A 19,624-nucleotide genomic window follows, 5' to 3' on the forward strand; every position below is an offset into this window, starting at 1 on the left:
AAGAAGAAAGAGAATAATGTAAAATTTCCAACCGTTAAGAAGAGCCTGTCCATGTATTAGTTTTAAGTGGAAAAAAAAAATTAAGTGGATAAGGTGGGTATAAAATTCCTGTGGTACTTAGGCTCTAGCGTATACATTTTTTTTAAGTGACATAACAGCTTTTTCTAAATGTTAATATTTACAGTACACCAGAAATTATGTCCTTTGCCGTTATTTAAATGATGAAGCTTTTAGATCTCAAAAGAGTCAACTTAAAAGTACCTAGTTTTGGGCTTCCCTGGTGGTGCAGTGGTTGAGAGTCCGCCTGACGATGCGGGGGACACGGGTTCGTGCCCCGGTCCGGGAGGATCCCGCATGCCGCGGAGCTGCCGGGCCCGTGAGCCATGGCCGCTGAGCCTGCGCGTCTGGAGCCTGTGCTCCGCAACGGGAGAGGCCACAGCAGTGAGAGGCCCGCATACTGCAAAAAAAAAAAAAAAAAAGTACCTACTTTTCCAAAATTCTTTCAGGGATCATGCAACCATAGAAGTTTCAAGACTAAAGGTTTCAAACATTCTTTACCTAAAGATGCAAACATTTATACAGCACTGTGTGCCAGAAACTGTTCTAAATCATCCAGTCGTATTAACTCATTGAATCCTAACAATAACCTGATGGATTTGGTTCTATTGCCATCATCATCATCTCTGCCTTATAGATAGGGAAACTGAGGCACACAGTGGGTAAGTATCTTACCTAAGCTAGTGGGATCAGAGTTGGGATTTGAATGTGGGCAATTTGGCCCCTGAAACCATGCTTTTAACTACTACACCATACTAGGCAATTTGTATTCAAGTCAGCCAACTCAAGGACTGCATCAATGCCTTATGCTGTGTAGCAAGTATAAATTTTCAAGCCAACTTATACAATTACAAAAATAGAAACATAATTGTCTATTCCAATAACAATTCCCTTTCAAACTGCCATTCTGCCTGAAGACAGAGAAACCACTTACAGTCAGGTCCAAGCTTTTTTAGGTTATTTGAGGTTGAAACTTGATCAACTTTAGGATTTTTTTTGTCTCTTTTCTCCTTCCCTGGATGGCATTTAAATCTCAGAGAATTAAACAGTGTCATGACATCAGATAAGAGACACTGCTCATGCTAGCATCTTCTGAGGTATAATGCATCCTACCTGGTCCTGGCACATCCTTCCACGAAGGCATCTGCTGAGATGTCTATCTTCCTATCAGTCTCCAGTGGTCAGTCCACGCACCCTGCCCCTTTATCTTGTCAACAAGGCCCGTCCAGGTGGCCCTTTCAGCTCCTCAGCACCACTTCTCTTCCCTTCATTGGGCGGGATAATTGGGCTGCTCTCCCATGCCACTCTAGGCCATGAGCATCAGGGCCACTGATCACAGTTAGGCAGCCTCTCCAAGGATAACCTGTCACTGCTGAGCGCCTAACTTGTCAGCTGCAGCAACCAACACTGAACCTTTGGACTTGGTGACACAATCCAGAGACTCCAACAGCAAGGTATCTTGTGTCGGTTTTTTTTTTTTTTTTTTTCTTTCTTTTTTTTGGCTGTGCTGCATGGCTTGTGGGATCTTAGTTCCCCCAATCAGGGATTGAACCTGGGCCCTCAGCAGCGAAGGCACTGAGTCCTAACCACTGGACTGCCAGGGAATTTCCCCCTCGTGTCAATTTAATTACACTGGATTCCTTTTATCCTGGATGAAGCAACGATCTGATTTTATTGGAAGAGAGTCTTAATCTGGATTTCCCTTCTGCCAAGCTTCTGCTTTGGTACTACCATCTGTGGGCTTGCTGACCATCTTAGTCACCATCATGCTGTCTCACTCAGTATTGCCTCTAAAGTGCACTCACTTTACAGTGATGCTTTCATGTGAGATTGAATTGGGAACTGTTGGGGAAGAGTTGGCAGACTGTGAGGCCTCCATTTTGCTGGTGTGACTTCGCAGGTGTGATGTGGCTCTGGAGACAAGTGTTCTGGCAGCAGCTTCCTGATCCCAGGTTGTAGCTATCGCAGTGTTCCAGGAGGACAATGGCTTGCTTATTTCCAGATGGTGGCCAAGATGGTGTGATCCCGAAACCATAACCTGGGAGGGCAGATTCCTTCCCGAGTGATGTAAAACTTTCATTTCCCATGTAGGGACAGCCTACGATGTCTTGGAGTCATTCCTTGGGGCCCAGTTTAGTGTTTGTTCTTCTAGTCATTTCAGTGATTTTTTTTTAGTACCTAATTCCCTGTATTAAATGCTTTCTGATTAAAATAGCTAGCATGGTTCCTATTATCCACAATAGAACCTTGCTTATTATAGCAGTGAACTTCCTGATTAAGATATCATATATACAGGTGTGATTCCAAAAATAGCACTTAGAAGTTCTAGATCTGTAACTGGATGTAGTAAATAATGAGACTTTGGGTTGCACTGCTTTTGGTGAGTGGGTAATTGCATTTTGAGTTGCATTATGTTGAAGTGTTTTTTTCTTTTAAGTGTAAATATGGGTAGGCGGGAAATAATATAGTTCAAGTTGGGCAAAGAAATTAATGTATTATGTAGCCATTAAAAAATTCTTTTTAGCCATTAAATTATCCTTCTTAGATTCAAGAAATCCTTCACCTTATAAATTTGGAGGGAGACAGAACTCTCTTTCTATTTTAGAAGTTGGAAATACTAGATAATTGCTTTCCCAGCCTCCTTTGCAGCTAGACTATAGGCAAATGACCTAGGCTCAGCCAATCAGATACACCTTCCTGCAGCACAGACAACAGCATTTGCAGGAAGACTGAGTTCTTGGGGCAGTGGTGGTTATAATGCCCACAGTGGTGTCCAGTGTTGGAGGCTAGTGGTTTTCAAGCAGTACAAGTTTAGTACTTAGTGGTGACAGCCATGGTGTCTTCCCCAGCATGTCTGCAATGTGTACCCCAAACCTGGTTCTCCAGCATCCCTGGGTAGTTTATGATCTAGTCAGTGTTATGTTTTTTAAATTAATTAATTAATTAATGGCTGCATTGGGTCTTCGTTGCTGCGTGAGGGCTTTTCTCTAGTTGTGGAGAGCGGAGGCTACTCTTCGTTGCAGTGCACTGGCTTCTCATTACGGTGGCTTCTCTTGTTGTGGAGCACAGGCTCTAGGTGTGTGGGCTTCAGTACTTGTGGCATGCGGGCTTCAGCAGCTGTGGCCTGCGGGCTCTAGAGTGCAGGCTCAGTAGATGTGGCACACGGGCTTTGTTGCTCCGCGGCATGTGGGATCTTCCCAGATCAGGGATCGAACCCATGTTCCCTGCATTGGCAGTCGGATTCTTAACCACTGCGCCACCAGGGAAGTCCCTAGTCAGTGTTATTTAATAAATTCTTTTTTTTCTTACATAAGCCAGAGTAAGTTTCTGTGGCTAGCCACTGTAATAGTCAACAACTGTTGTCTAGCAAGGTTATAGAAGCATTTTCCAAAGCATATTCCATGCAACACTAGTGTCCCTAGAAAGGCATTCCATGGCTAAATAAGTTTGGATAACAATGTATCTCTTGGAATGATTTAAAATTAATATTTTAGAAATTCTGAGAGGTCTCACAGGATATTTTTTTTTTTTGCGGTACGCGGGCCTCTCACTGTTGTGGCCTCTCCCTCTGTGGAGCACAGGCTCCGGACGCACAGGCTCAGCGGCCATGGCTCACGGGCCCAGCCGTTCCGCGGCACGTGGGATCCTCCTGGACCGGCGCACGAACCTGTGTCCCCTGCATCGGCAGGCGTACTCTCAACCACTGCGCCACCAGGGAAACCCTCACAGGATATTTTTATTTGCTACTAGATGGAGTGTGAAACCAACACATGGAGGGGGGGAAATAATGAGAAAACTGCAGTGAAACACGTTTGGAGCCAGTGGATGAAGTCAACCTTGAATACCACTTTGTGGACTTCAAGATATATGACCTAATATTCCAACAATTTAAGTCAGCTGAAGCTTGGCTTCCCATTACTTGCCATGAAAAGCCATGAAAAACTTCATCTAAGGGCTTCCCTGGTGGCGCAGCGGTTGAGAGTCTGCCTGCCGATGCAGGGGACACGAGTTTGTGCCCCAGTCCGGGAAGATCCCACACGCTGTGGAGCGGCTGGGCCTATGAGCCATGGCCGCTGAGCCTGCGCATCCGGAGCCTCTGCTCCGCAACGGGAGAGGCCACAGCAGTGAGAGGCCCGCGTACCGCAAAAAACAAAAAAACAAAAAAAAACCTTCATCTAATATCTTGGCTTCTCATTTATTTGGCCTCCTTCACATCAATGACCTCCACTCTATTGCAGCCACTGACTCGAATGGTCTCATTATCACTCAAAACTCTTCTACCTTTGAAGCCTTGAATCAGAAATTCCATTCTCTGAGCACAACCACCTATCTATCCTTTCAACCTAACTGATCAATATCTTCCATTACACTTTGACCTTATCCAGATCTTCTGATATAACTCCCTCAACTTTGCCCTGGTAAATAAATCTACAGACCTTCCCTGTATCTGTCTCATCTTCTCCTCCCATCCTTTTATTCCAGTGGAAGAGATGGTTTCTACTTATCAGAGGCTAATCCTTCCATTGAGCTCTGGAGTCAGCCCTTCCCTGTCCTCAGTTTTTTTTTTGCCATAAATGTTTCTCTCTTATATCATCAATCTCTCTATCTCTATTGGATTATTCCTATGCAAACTTAAACAAACACTTATTTCTCATCTAAAAACAAACCATCCGTGGACCTTATGTGTCTCTCCAGCCTGACCCACACTGTCAACCTTTCCTCACCTCATTTTCTCTTTGACATTCTACCTGTTACACTCCGGCTTTGGCCTTCACAACTCCACCTAAATGGTTCCTGTTAAGGTAATGGGAGGAGATATGGAATTTCGAAGTGAATGAGGAAAGTCTGGCTGACAAAATCATTTTTGAAAGTTCTCTTTCTAATTCAGATTTTTATGGATGATACAATTCCCCCATATATTTGATATCATGTGCCAATAAATATTGTGATATGCTGCTGGCCAAACTATCATATCTTTGTACATTGCTTTAGGACCCTAAAAGGACCACAACGACTGAAAAGAGGAACTGGATCCTTGTGAACTTTCTTCCAGTGTTCCTTATCAAATAGGTCAATAGCACCACCCTATTGTTTTACATGCCAGAAACCTGAGACTCATCCTTGACATCTCCTTCTCTTTACTCCTTAATTGTCAATTACTGTTCATTCTCTGTCCTAAATATTTTTTTTAAAAATCCATTCACTCCTTGTTATGGGCTGAATCATGTCCTCCCCCAAATTAATATGTTGAAGTCCTAACCCTCAACCTCAAAATGTGACTGTATTTGGAGATAGGGCCTTTAGAGAGGTAATTAAGTTAAAATGAGGTCATATGGGTGGGCCCTAATCCAATATGACTGATATCCTCACAGGAAGAGATTAGGACACAGGCACACACACACAGGGAAGACCATGTGAAGACACAGGGAGAAGATGGTCCTCTATAAGCTAAGAAGAGAGGTCTTAAGAAATCAACCCTGGGACTTCCCTGTGGTCCAGTAGCTAAGACTCCACGCTCCCAGTGCAGGGGACCTGGGTTTGATCCCTGGTCAGGGAACTAGATCCCACATGCCACAACTAAGAGTTCACATGCCGTAACTAAAGATCCAGCATGCCGCAACTAAGACCTGAAGCAGCCAAATAAATAAATAAATATTTTTTTAAAAAAAGAAGAAGAAAGAAAGAAATCAACCCTGATCTCAGAATTCTAGCTTCCAGAACTGTGAGAAAATAAATTTGTTGTTAAACCACCAAGTCTGTGGTACTGGATGATGGCAGCCCAAGCTGACTAATACACTCTTCTTCATCCACATCATCACCACCATCGTCTCAACCACCAGCATTTGTCACCTAGACTTTTAGTGTAAGATCCATCAGGGCAGGGCTTTTGTCTGTCTTGTTCACTGCTGTATCCTCAAAGCCTAGTATAGAATCTGGCACGTGGTAGGCATTCAATAAACATTAATGAGATGGCTAAATAAATGAATAGCTATTTAGCTGGTTTCCTTGCATCCATCCTTGCCCCTCTCTCCACATGTTCTCCACAGGGACTGCTCTCTTCAGAATAGAATTCTGGTTATATCATTTCCCTGCTTGAAACTCTTCACTGTCTCTCCTCCATTACTCCCAGGATAAAGTCCAAAATCAATAATACTGTTTAAGTGAGTGGTATAATTTGGCTCTCAAGTCTCTCTCCAGCTTCATTGCAAGTCATTCTCTCATTCTATCACATATTCCAGCCACATTTGTTTTCTTTCCATTTTTCAAGGTTCCTCATGGTCTTTACACATTCTATTCCCTCTACTTGCAGTGTCCTTCCCCATATTTTTGCCTAACTCATTCTTCAGAAATCCCACCTAAATGTTGCTTTGTGAAATCTTCCCTGATCATGGAACCAAAACAGCTTTTTCTTTTATATCTCCCATTACTTTTCCTTCAAAACAATGATCACAATGGTAATTATTGATATGGTTAGTTGTGTAATGTCTGTCTTCCTTATCAGAGTGTAAGTTCTGTGAGAATGGGGACTGTATCTGTTTTGCGTGTTACTGTATTTCTAGTGCTCAGTACCTTCAGCCATGCCTGGTATACCATAAATGAATAATTGTGTTAAAGCATGGGCACTGTTAATTTCCTAGGGCTGAACATTTTATTTTAGCTATCATGTACCAACTGCAAGCCTAAGGTCCAGAAGTAGTACAAAGGAGGGAGTGATTAAATTCCCTCCAAGTAAGGATGAGATGGATACAAGGATGAGTAGGGAGGAGTCTTCTTGATAAAGGAGGGGTATTCAGGAAGGCACTCAATGTAAAAACAAAAGCCTATGCGAAATGCTGATGTATAAAGCAGTTTTTATACTGCAGACTTACAGTATAAGTTATTCTATATGGCCAGAGAAAAGGACCAAGGGGGTTGGTGGTGGGAGATAAATCTAGAGAGAAAAGGACCTAGTTGAATTTGTTAAGGAGGTTGTATTTTATTCTATCATGCAGTAAACATCACCAGCTTTTCCAGTTCTGTCCTTTGTTTAGGTCTGCTTTCTCTCTTACTATCCATGGATATTTGTAAAAGTCATTTAACCTAGCTGAGCTTCAGTCTCCTCTTGTTGAATGGTTGATGAGAGACATGAGATAGTGTATGGAAGGCACTTCAGAAGGTTTCTGGAATATGGTAAGTGCTTACCAAACGTCAATTCCCTTCCTTTCAGCCCCTATGTTCAAGCTGATGTCAGCACCATGACTGCTGGTCAGTCCAGCGAGATTGCAGTTCCCCTTTAGAGCACAAGGGGGAGTATGAGACTGAACCTTTGCAAAGGGTCACAGGGCATCTTAAGCAGCATCCCTCAGCAAGCCCTCTGAGAACAAGGAAACAGATGTTTTTCCAAAATTAGAGAGGCAACCTGACTTATTTTATAGAGTCTAAGCGAGTGCAACTGTTCGTAAGTTCCCTAGACATGTATCTGAAGGGAGAAATCATTGGCAAGCATGATATACTTAGTTATGAGTTGTCAGATCCCTTAAAGTATCTGATGTTATTGAATTGAATATCCTATTTATCACCCCCTAATTTACATACATTATCACTTTTAATTGAACTCTCTTAAGGAGCCAATGAAATAATTCTCATCCCCATTTTACAGATGAGTAACCTGTGTGATCAAGAGAAATTCAATCACATAACTAGCAAATGGTGAAGGTTGGATTTGAACTTAGACCTCTCTGATTCCAAAGTTTATGTCCTTTTGATTATCCCACACTAGTTTACTTCAATTTCTTTTGAAGTCACTGCACCAGCTTTCTCTCTGGTCTCCTTGTCCTCTGTATCTTGGAACCTCTGATCCATCTCCATTCTATAAGCTGAGTTCTTTCTAAAGCGTAAATTTGGCCATCTTCCCCCTGGAGAAAGCAGTGTAACAGCTCCACATTGCCCTGATCTTTGAGTCCATCATCCTTAGCATGGCTCCCCAGGCCCTGGCTGACCTCTGGCTCTCACTTACCCTCCCACCTCACTCATCACCTGTACTGTGCCCATCATGTCTGTGCTTCCAGAGACCTACAGTCCCTGATGTTCCCTGAAGCCTTCATATAATTTCATAACTTTTGGCCTTTGCTCATGCTGGTCCTTCTACCTGGGTTCCTTCTCTGTGAGTTTAACTCCTACTTATCCTCGAAGACTCAGCTTAAGTCTCAACTCTGCATCCCAGGACCTGCCTCCTAGCATGAGGCCTAACTCTGAGGCTCCTCCCCGTTGATGTGTCCCAAAGTGAGAAAACAGCCATGTCTTGCCAAATCCATTAATGTGGCTGATTTTAGTCTTGGCTTCCCCTACTTTCAGTAGCTGAGAAACCACGGGCTATTTATTTCTTCTTCACATCCAGGATGGTATGAATCAGTCCCCACTTCATATGTTTACTGTGAAAGTTAAATGAGACGGTGGATGTAAGATACATTTTGTGAATATTTGTATGCCTATTTATTCAGCAAATATCCCCTGACCCCTTCTAAGAATGATCCAGGAGGTCATGTTGGGTTGCAGTTTGGCCTATGCCTTTGTGAACGCAGAACAGTAGGTTTTACAGCCTGCTATCCTGCACCAGACCCTGAGCAACTTGTGTCAGGGACCATTTGTTATCCACTTGGGTGTACAGCAGGTGCTCAGGTGATATTTGTTGTGTGAGTGAGTGAATGAATGAATGAATGAGTGAATGGTATTCAAGGTAGTGGGAGAAACTGAGGCAAATTCATGGAGATGTTACGAGCAGGTCACCCTCTGGGAACCAAAAGTAGTTTATGCCGTTCGGCCTTAGGGCAGGATGGGGGAGTGTCCAGTAATGAGGCTAGAGGGTAGTTGAGGCCAGACCACAAGAGGCCATATGTGCACATTAACAGATTTAACCTGGGTTAGGAAGAGTCTTCTGCTGCAGTATGGAGTGTGGATTACAGGGGAAGTTTGGAGGCTATCGTGGGGATAGGACAGTGAGAAAGCTGTGGCCGTGCAATGGAGAGCTCTCAGGAAGTATCACGGACAGGTTTGGTGAAGGATTGGTAGGGTGGGCGAAAGAGGGAGGGGTGGTGGGTGGGACCTGGGTTCTGAATATTCACATGTTGAATGCTTCGTGTGTGTGTGTGTGTGTGTGTGTGTGTGTGTGTGTGTGTGTGTCTCTCAGACTCCTCCCCTGCTGACAGCAGTGTGCCCTGATGATGGGGCAGTGTCCTCAGCATGCATTTTCATTTATTTTACAAATTAAAAAACTGAGGCACAGAGAAGAAAGAAGGAATGATTAGTATATGAAGTGGTGTTTGAGATACTTATCATTTTGTCTCCTTATCCAGATCTGTTCCCATTCCTGTGGTAGATTGGTTAAAGGCCATTGATTCCTCCCTTCTCTATTCATACCCCTTTGTGATGCGACTTTGCTCTTCTTCTCACTCAGAGCTCTTTGAATCCGGGCTGGGCTTGTGACTCGATTTGGCCAATAGAATGCAGTATATGGAGTGCTGTGCAGTTTCTGAGGCTAGGCCTCAAGAGATTGTATCTTCTGCCTTGGCTCTCTTGGAACACTGCTGCGAGACCACCATGTAAACTGCTCTGGCCTACCAGTGGATTAAAAGCCGCATGCGGAAGAACCATGGCACTTAGCCCTCAGCCAGTACTAAATGCCAGGCCTTGGAGTGACCTTCCAGTTGAATGCTGCTCACGAGTGATTCAAGGTAAAATCACCAGATGAATCCACTCAGCCAGCCACAGAATTGTGAGAAATAATAAATTATTGCTGTTTCAAGCCACTGAATTTTTGGGAGTGGTTGTTATGCAGCAATAGGTAACTAAAACAACTTCTCTGCTCCCGTTACCAGTAAATGGCTTCACTGTCTACCTGGTTGTTTATGCCAATTCCCTTTCCCACACATCTCACATTTAATCTGCCACCAGGTCCTAAATACAAATCAAATCCCTGTACTTTCCACTTTCCCCACTGCTATGACATGATTTCTGGTCCTCTTCATCTCTCACCTGGATTTTTAAAGCAATTTCTGACTGTTCCCTATCTCCTTTCTCCCTGCTCCCTACTCATCGCATCCCATCTACCACACTCACCACAGTCAGAGCTATTCTTCTTATATGCATATGTAACCAGGTTACTCCATTGCTTCAAACCTTTTGCTTGCAAGGTAATTTCCCAAACCTCTAACATGATTTACAAGGCCTTAGGCCATCTAGTCTCTGCCTTTCTTCCCAGCCCTGTCTTCCACCACTCCTCCCATGAACCCTATGTTTCTAGAGTGGCTTTACATGTTCTGGTGACTTTCTGGCACCTGCTCCAGCTCCCCTGTTATATGAGGCAACCCACTGAAGGGGCGAGAGAAAAACGCTTGACCTGCCAACATATCTGCATTCCTAGGCTGGCCATGAGGGACGCACGCTGGGGTGTAGATCTGAACCTTGTAAAGATTTGAACATTCCAAGTGCAATCCACACTTAGGCTACTACCTTTTCTTTTCTTCTTTCTTTCTTTTTTTATATTGAAGTATAGTTGATTTACAACGAGGCTACTACCTTTTCTAAGTGACTGATTCTCATTCAATAAAAAGTATCACTTTTATATTTCATATAAAAACTAGGAACTAGAGAAGTCTGATTGCTCTGGCAACTAGAAAAGATTTAAGGTAATTTTGTTTGTAGGACTCTTAACCACAAATGGTGTTCACCAAGCAACCATGATTCTGGAGTCTAATAGAAAGAGCCCTGGACTTGGAGTCAGACAGACCTGGTATCTGGTTCTGCCATTTACCAGATGTGTGACCTTGGAAAGTCACTTAAACTTTCTGACTTCTGTTTGCTCATTTATAAAAAGGGGATGGCAATCCATACCTTGTATGATTGTATTGAGGACTAAATGAGACAAAAGATATGAATGAGCCCAGTATATTTTAAGGTCTTAATGATTATAACTGTTAGCCAATCTGATTGAAGACAAAAGGTAGCGTTTTGTCTTTCTTCCTATTCTTACTTGGCATTTGGATCTGGAAGTGAAGACAGTCCAATATAGTATGATTAGTTTTGTATTCTCTCTGGTGGTCACCTGCTAGCCAATAGGGAGGCACAAATGACACAGCCCAAATGTCAGATATGGCCTCCCTCCCCCTTTAAGATCTAAAAGCAGTGAGCTTGAACCTCGATTTTTACATTGATTTTTACATTTGATAACCCTTGTAAGTTGGAAGACCTCCTGGAGATTTCCGCAAATTCCACGAGGGCTTGTGCTCTCTTCGTCTCTGCCTCTACTCTCCTTTTTCAACTCAGAAAAACAAAGCCCATTGCTCAATTTTCCCACTCACTCATCCTTACAACTCCTCTCTCAGAAAGCATTCCTGAGTGTAATGGCCTTTACTGAACTCTTGAGAGTCACAGAAATTGGTTACATTATATGTGCAACAAACAGCTTCTCCCATTTAATGCATTCCAGTGTTTAAACACCCTTTGTACACCTGCCATGGGAGGGTTTCTTCTGACCCTTTATCCATGTAGCACCTACCCTTACAATGATTTTCTTACTCATCTTTTTCCTTTCCTTCCCCCGGCTCTCTTTATTACCTCTCTCACCCATATTGCTAAGTGAATTCCAAATTCTTTTCCTTTTTTTGCACAGAGCAAGTTGGTGTCTCCCTTCTTCTCTCACACTTACATATCCACACTCCTCAAGGTCCTAAGTAGGACAAAAGGACCTCTGAACATTAGGGTCTACCTTTCTTGGAAGGCAGTTGTGGTTAAGAAAATAGCATTTTTTGTTCTGTTATAACCACAGTGTTTTCTATTTATTGAGGGCTTACTATGTGCCTGGCTTACTATGTGCCTGTCAGGTGCTTTCCAGTAGCTATCTCATTTTCTTATTTGATCTTCACAACATTATTGCTCTTTCTACACATGAGCATGAGGTGCATGTGTCAGAAAAATGGGGTGATTTACATAAGATCACACAGCAAATAAGTGTGTAAAATGGATTGAAAACCATATCTGTCTGGCTCCAAGTCTGTGCTCTGTCCACTTTAATACATGGCCTTTCAGGGAAGAAGGAGAAAGTGATGTGAAGACCTGAGGCAATGTAAACACAATGCCATCTGTTCTCATATTGTCTCTCAACTCTAAAAGGATGGTTTTATGTGTTATCTCGTTATTCTTGTGAAGAATGAATAATCATTATCATGACACCCATTTTGAAATGAGGAAACTAAGGCCTTACGGGAGAAAGGGAGTGAGGGAGCAGGCAGTGCAGGACATTTGATTTTAAGATCACAGAGGCACTAGTTCTGTGTGATTAAGAAGTTCAAGGTATGACCATGGGAGGTAATGTGAAGAGGAGACCAAGGACTGAGGGATCAGGAAACCACATGGCTACCGAAGGCACCAGGAGGATGGCAAGACAGGGCTAATGAGAATGACCATGAGCCAGGGGCTGAAATCTTCAATGCATAGGAGCACTTGGAGGTCAATCATGACCTTGATGAGGAAGGGTGGAAGGTGGTATGGCTGGAGACCAAAGGAGGAGGAATTTTTGTACAAGTGTGGAAGTGGCAATGCCGACCCCACCTCCTGGTCCTGTGGTGTATGGGGAGTGAGAAAGTGAGAAGCCTTCCTGCAGAGGGTTACAGGAGGAGTCCTGGAGGAGGGTCAAGCTTTAACAAAGGTAAAGAAGTAACCTGAGTACTCTCTGAGGAAGCAGAGGGTGTAGGAGAGTTTGTTGACAAAAGAACAGGATTCTAGAGGGCACAGTGGAAGGGCTGCCAGGATGAGGACAGTGGGGAGGTGAGTGAAAGGGAGTGGGTGGAGAAGCTCAGAACAGAGCAAGGATGAGTCTGAGGGAGAAGTCAGACAACGAGAGGGGCTGTCTACTGGGTGGTTCCTCGGGCCACAGAGACAAATTGTAGATCAGGTCATAATGGAATGTGGGAAATAATTGTTTTGGTATATGACTCAGGCCTCTAAGATTTTAAAAAATTGAATTATAGTTAATTTACAATGTTGTGTTAGTTTCAAGTGTACAACAAAGTGATTCTGATATATATACATATATATATATATATTCTTTTTCAAGACTTCTAAGATTTGAGAAGGGGGAAGAGTATGGGGAGGGATGATGATTCTAAACCAAAGCTGGCAGCTGGCTCCTGTGACCTCAGGAAGACTTGAAGTCCAGGTCCACGTGTGAGGGTGGGGTGCTAATCACCACTTAGACCTGCCTTCTGTGACAGAGTTAGGACTTCCTAATGACCAGGCAAGAACATTTTCTCATTCCAGGCTACTGTTGGTAATGGGAAGCCATTGAAAATGTTTTGTTTCTGTTTGTTTCTTCAGGGTTGATGGTAACATGGTGACATTTAGAACAATCACTCAGGCTGCCAACATAGAGGATGGATTGGAGAGTGGAGGCAGGGAGACCCATTAGGAGGCTGTTGCATTAGTTCAGGCAAGAAGTGATGAGGGCTGAACCAGGGCGAGAGCAGTGAAGACGGAGAAGAGGGGAAGGGATAGGATATGTTACAGAGGCGTCACCACCAGGCTGATGGGATGTAGAGTGTGAAGGAGTGCATAGGGTAGAGAACAATGCCCAGGTTTCTGGCTTCGTTTCCACCTGTAGACAGCCGTCCAGATTCTGCCTCTCTACCCGGGCTTTTGTGAGGATGAAGCGGTATAACGACAGGGAAGTGCTTTAGAAATGGCCATGCTACAAACCCATCATCACCTACACTATCATAGAAGCTCTCTGATCACCCTAGTAAGTTCAGTGTATGGAACGAGGCGTGAGAATTAAGATAAGTCACGATAGTCACCCAGATATTGGGGAGCGCCAGGCCCCCAAGATACCTCGGATTTCCTACACCTGCCCAGAGCTGGGGGCCCGGCGAATAGGGACTCCGCCCCTGGGCGGGGCATGGGTGGGCCCTGGTCGCGGTGGTGGCCCAGCCCAGCTGCAGCCCGAGCCTCAGCCCGAAGTCGCTGCGTTGGGGACCAGACCCGCCCCGCACCGCCCTGCTCCGCGAACCCACTGCGCCTTTTGCCGCCCGCCGCCAGGTCCAGCGGTTCCGCGGCGCTGCCAGGGAGCGAGCCGCTCGTCCTCACCCGGAGTCCCAGGTAAGGGGCGCGGCCCGGCAGCCCGCCCGGGGAGGATCTGGGACCGATTCCCGGCGCAGGGCGCTGGGGACTGTGAGTGGGCGTTGAGAAGGAGCACAGGGCAGCGGAGGGAACACCAAGGAGAAGGGGCCAGGCGAGGCCACTAAGGAGAGGCACCGCGGCAGTGAAGGGGCGCGTAGCCTGGGGAGGGGGCGCTGAGGAGCGTCTACCCGGGCTGTGAGGGCCGCAAGGAGGGCTCCAAAGGCAGGGGCAGAGGGATTGGGGGAACGAGAAAGAGGGCGCCGGGGCTCGGGGAAAGGATGAGCGGCAATTGGAGCGCAGTGAGGGCTCGTTGAGGGGGAAACGGGGGGGGGATGGGGGGAGAGGTAAGGAAGGAGCTGAGAGGGACAGTACGGGAAGAGCGTACCAGTGAGCCGAGGGGCGGGGAAGGGGGTGCTGAAGCGAGAGGACTGAGAGGAACGAGGGAAGGGAGGCGTGGAAGTGAAGAGCTAAGGGGAGGGACTGGCCGGCGGGGGTCGTTTCGAGCTGGAGAGGAGTGAGATGGTGAGGGGAAGGGGCGCTGGGCAGGAAGGAGGTGCTGGGCCGGGAGAAGGTAAAGTGAGTGTGGTGTGGTGCCAGAGCCCAGGTGGGTCTAGGCAAGGGGGGTAACCTGAGTGCGGGAGAGGGATGGAGCTTGGAGGTGGGAAGCTTGGAAGAATGGGAAGGTGGGAGGCAAGGCTGGGTCTATCCAGGCTGCAGAGAGAGGGGCTGGGGAGCTGATGGAGGGAGAGAGCCAAGGCCTTGGATATGGGCTGTGGGCACCTGAGTTCTGGCTAGGGGTGGCGCATGGAGAGGCACTGGAATAGAGCAAGGGGTTGGCAGCCGGGAGTGGAGGAACTGTCGGGGAACTTGGAGAGTTTAGGCTGGTAGATGGGCTGGGTCATTGTGCGGAGGAAGCCAGGTGTGGGTTGTGGTGTGGGAGTGGGAAGATGATTGGGGCCCAGAGTGGAGTCCAAGGGCATCTATCTGGTAGCTGTGTCTTGGCTCCTCAGAAGGCTGAGGAGGGGGTGCAGGCACTGGACCCTGTTACACAGCTACCCGGGGTCAGAGACAAGAAGAGAATAGTTGACAGAGAAATTCATCCACAGACTGACTCTGTTCTGGAGTCCAAGTGTGGGAAGAGATTTTAGGAAGGGAGATGGCAGCTAATAGAGGTGTGGAGGGGAGTGGGAGAAGGACAGGGCCATCCATCCCAGCTTCTTGGAATCCAGATGGAAAAGGGTGGGGGATAGTAAAAGGAGTTGGATGTGTGTGTGTGTGTGTGTGTGTGTGTGTGTGTGTTTGCTCACCTGTTCTGAGCCTATAAAGGGAGGAAGACAATGGAAGTCCGTGAAAAGCCCTGTCTGTGGTACTGGGAAGCCTTGGTGCTGAGTTTGCCCTAGCAAAGACATTCTGCCAGAGGGTGGTAGGTCAGGGAAGACTTCCTGGTCATGAAGGATTTAGCTAGCCGCAGAGGAAAGAATGTTCCTATCAGAGGAAACAGTATGGAAGCAGGCAAAAATATAAAATGATCTCCAGTCCAAGAAATAAATCTCCAGTTTCTTAAGGATTACAATATGAAGGGAGACACCAGCAACCTATAGAGGATGTTTAAGAAGGTTTCTCCTCTAAGCTGGAACTTCTGTGGTTTCTCTTCATCTCCCCAGAGTACAGCACAGGGCCTGGCACACAGTAGGTGCTCAATGAATGTTGATTGAATGACTAATTGAGCTGTGGCTGTGCTCCTGCCTCTCTCATGTACTGGTTTTAATTCTTCCAATAGTTTGCCCGCAAGTCACTTTATTAACTCATTTTATAGATAAGGAAACTGAGGCCCAGGGTGCGATCTGCCTAAGGTTACACAATTGCTTAGAGAGCCAGGGCTCAGCCCGGGTGTCTCTGACTTTGTCTTGTGCTCTTTCCTTCAAAAGAGAAGTTCATCCATTTACTTCTTCACTACATGTATTCAGTTGATCTCTTCTTGCTGGATTTTAAGGCTGTCTCCTCTTCCCTCCTCTTTCCTGCCTGAAGTCGGGTTCTTCCTTAGATGCTTATCAGACTCAAAGTGTTGTTTGTTTTTCACACCAACCCTTGGAGGAGTCATTTCCTTCTTTCCCCCAGCCTAGGACCAGATATGACTTCCCTGGGCCTTCATCTGTATTGCTTGTCAGAAGACAGTGAGCTACCCAGCTCTGTCATTTATGTGACTGTCAAAAAAGAGAGAAGATCTGATTGATGCTTATCTGACAAATGCAGTTCTGCAAACACCACCTGTGCCTTGACCTGTCTGCTCAGATCTGCCTCAGGCAGCTGCCTGCTGGGGTGGTTTTTACTTCTCTTCCGAATGTCTGTGTAGCCCCTGCCCCGCTCTTGAGAAGATCCCCTTGGGGGCGTCCACATGAACCTGCCTTCCAACTGTACCTCTCAGCTCTCCCTGTTTTCATACCACCTTCTGGGAAAGCTATGCTGGGTGCACATAAACAAATGCTGACAGTACAGTATGGCAAGTGCTAGGAAAGAGATCTCAGGGTGCTGGGGATGCTTTTCTACTCACCCTAAAGTTGTTGTAGTTTTTATTTTCCCTAATCCCAGTCCAATCTGGGGGTAATCAGATGACAGAAGTTCTAGTAATTATGCTCCAACTGACTTGTATGACCTTTGACAAATCACTTCTCTTTGTGGAGCCTCAATTTTTTTTTACCTGAAAATGAAGGGGAGTAGATCAGACCAGGAGCTGAAAGTATTTTTTACTCTTGCCTTGCACCTATGGCAGACATAGCTAATAAAGGCAGGCACTTTTCCAACTGGATTCTATGCAAGGCCAGATGTAGTTTTCTCCACACAGTGTAGGTATGAAGCACCCTTATATACATTTTCTTTTTTTTTTAAATTTATTTATTTTTTATACAGCAGGTTCTTATTAGTTATGTATTTTATACATATTAGTGTATATATGTCAATCCCATCTCCCAATTCATCATACCACCACCACCCCCTCCGCTTTCCCCCCTTGGTGTCTATACATTTATTCTCTACATCTGTGTCTCTATTTCTGCCTTGCAAACCGGTTCATCTGTAACGTTCTTCTAGATTCCACATATATGCGTTAATATACGATATTTATTTTTCTCTTTCTGACTTACTTCACTCTGTTATGACCATCTCTAGGTCCATCCATGTCTCTACAAGTGACCCAATTTCTTTCCTTTTTATGGCTGAGTAATGTTCCATCGTATATATGTACCACATCTTCTTTATCCGTTTGTCTGTCGATGGGCATTTAGGTTGCTTCCATGACCTGGCTACTATAAATAGTGCTGCAGTGAACACTGGGGTGCATGTGTCTTTTTGAATTATGGTTTTCCCTGGGTATATGCCCAGTAGTAGGATTGCTGGGTCATATGGTAATTCTATTTTTAGTTTTTTAAGTAACCTCCATACTGTTCTCCATAGTGGCTGTATCAGTTTATATTCCCACCAACAGTGCAAGAGGGCTCCCTTTTCTTCACACCCTCTCCAGCATTTGTTGTTTGTAGATTTTCTGATGATGCCCATTCTAACTGGTGTGAGGTGATACCTCATTATACTTTTGATTTGCATTTCTCTAATAATTAGTGATGTTGAGCATCTTTTCATGTGCCTCTAGGCCATGTGTATGTCTTCTTTGGAGAAATGTCTATTTAGGTCTTCTGCCCATTTTTTGATTGGGTTGTTAGTTTTTTTTAAATATTGAACTACATGAGCTCTTTATATATTTTGGAGATTAATACTTTGTCCGATGATTCATTTGGAAATATTTTCTCCCATTCTGAGGGTTGTCTTTTTGTCTTGTTTATAGTTTCCTTTGCTGTGCAAAAGCTTTTAAGTTTCATTAGGTCCCTTTTGTTTATTTTTGTTTTTATTTCCATTACTCTAGGAGGTGGGTCAAAAAAGATCTTGCTGTGGTTTATGTCAAAGAGTGTTCTTCCTCTGTTTTCCTCTAAGAGTTTTATAGTGTTTGGCCTTACATTTTGGTCTTTAATCCATTTTGAGTTTATTTTTATGTATGGTGTTAGGGAGTGTTCTAATTTCATTCTTTTACGTGGCTGTCCAGTTTTCCCAGTTTTTCCAGTTTCTTATTGAAGAAACTGTCTTTTCTCCATTGTATATCCTTGTCTCCTTTGTCATAGATTTGTTGACCATAATTGCGTGGGTTAACCTCTGGGCTTTCTATCCTGTTCCATTGATCTATATTTCTGTTTTTGTGCTAGTACCATATTGTCTTGATTATTGTAACTTTGTGGTATAGTCTGAAGTCAGGGAGTCTGATTCCTCCAGCTCTGTTTTTTTCCCTCAAGATTGCTTTTGCTACTCGGGGTCTTTTGTGTCTCCATACAAATAAGATTTTTTGTTCTACTTCTGTAAAAAATGCCATTGGTAATTTGATAGGGATTGCATTGAATCTGTAGATTGCTTTGGGTAGTACAGTCATTTTCACAATATTGATTCTTCCAATCCAAGAACATGGTATATCTCTCCATCTGTTTGTGTCATCTTTGATTTCTTTCATCAGTGTCTTATAGTTTTCTGAGTACAGGTCTTTTACCTCCTTAGGTAGGTTTATTCCTAGGTATTTTATTCTTTTTGTTACAATGGTGAGTGGGGTTGTTTCCTTAATTTCTCTTTCTGATCTTTCCTTGTTAGTGTATAGGAATGCAAGAGATTTCTGTGCATTAATTTTGTATCCTGCAACATTACCAAATTCATTGATTAGCTCTAGAAGTTTTCTGGTGACATCTTTAGGGTTATCTATGTATAGTATCATGTCATCTGCAAACAGTGACAGTTTTACTTCTTCTTTTCCTACATTTTCTTATTTAAAAATCACAGCAGCCTTCTGCAGTAGGTAATGTGATCATATCATAGATGAGGACACTGAAGCTCAGAGTTTAGGTGACTTGTCCAAGTTCATACATTGAGTTACTGGGAAAGCTGGGATCAGTAGCCAGGCTTTTTGTTATGATAACGCTGCCACTCTAAAATCTCTTCTAATTCCAGTAATCTAAGAGTGCAAACAGCTGCATCAGAAAAATGAAAACCAATAATACAACATTTACATCAATAGTCTGACACATGGCAATGTTCAATAAATGTTTACTGAAAGGAGTAACATGCCCAAGGATTTACTCTAGGTTTATTGTTGACAGGGTATAAGGATGGATAAAACTCAGCTGAATCCAGAAGGAGAGACAGACAGTTAATTGTAAAACAGGCTCAAATTATGGAGCCCAGATCAGGGAGAGGACACTTGAACAAGATTTGACTGCAGAAGTGAATTAAAAAGCCAGTGAATTAATATTTATTGAGTACCTCCCATAGATCAAGAAACCATGCCAGATTATTTACATATGATACCATAGCTATTGGTACCATAGCTCATTGA

At 44.4% G+C, this 19,624-nt stretch overlaps 1 protein-coding gene across 4 annotated transcripts in view; it reads left to right on the plus strand.

Moving 5' to 3' along the window:
* LOC101338839 (ras-related protein Rab-3B) overlaps positions 1–19,624 on the plus strand; it is a 109,389-nt gene that overhangs the window by 29,002 nt on the left and 60,763 nt on the right. The window contains exons 1-2 of one of the 4 annotated variants that reach the window (XM_073789860.1): positions 9,203–9,767; positions 13,408–14,184. The exons of 2 other annotated variants lie outside the window; for them this stretch is intronic. The gene's annotated coding sequence lies outside the window, so the exon portion shown is untranslated. Of the gene's footprint in view, positions 1–9,202; positions 14,185–19,624 lie in introns of those variants that run through there. One more of the 4 variants, XM_033866818.2, reaches the window with a different exon arrangement.

The sequence above is a fragment of the Tursiops truncatus genome, chromosome 1 (assembly GCF_011762595.2).
Source record: "Tursiops truncatus isolate mTurTru1 chromosome 1, mTurTru1.mat.Y, whole genome shotgun sequence".
Taxonomy (NCBI): domain Eukaryota; kingdom Metazoa; phylum Chordata; class Mammalia; order Artiodactyla; family Delphinidae; genus Tursiops; species Tursiops truncatus.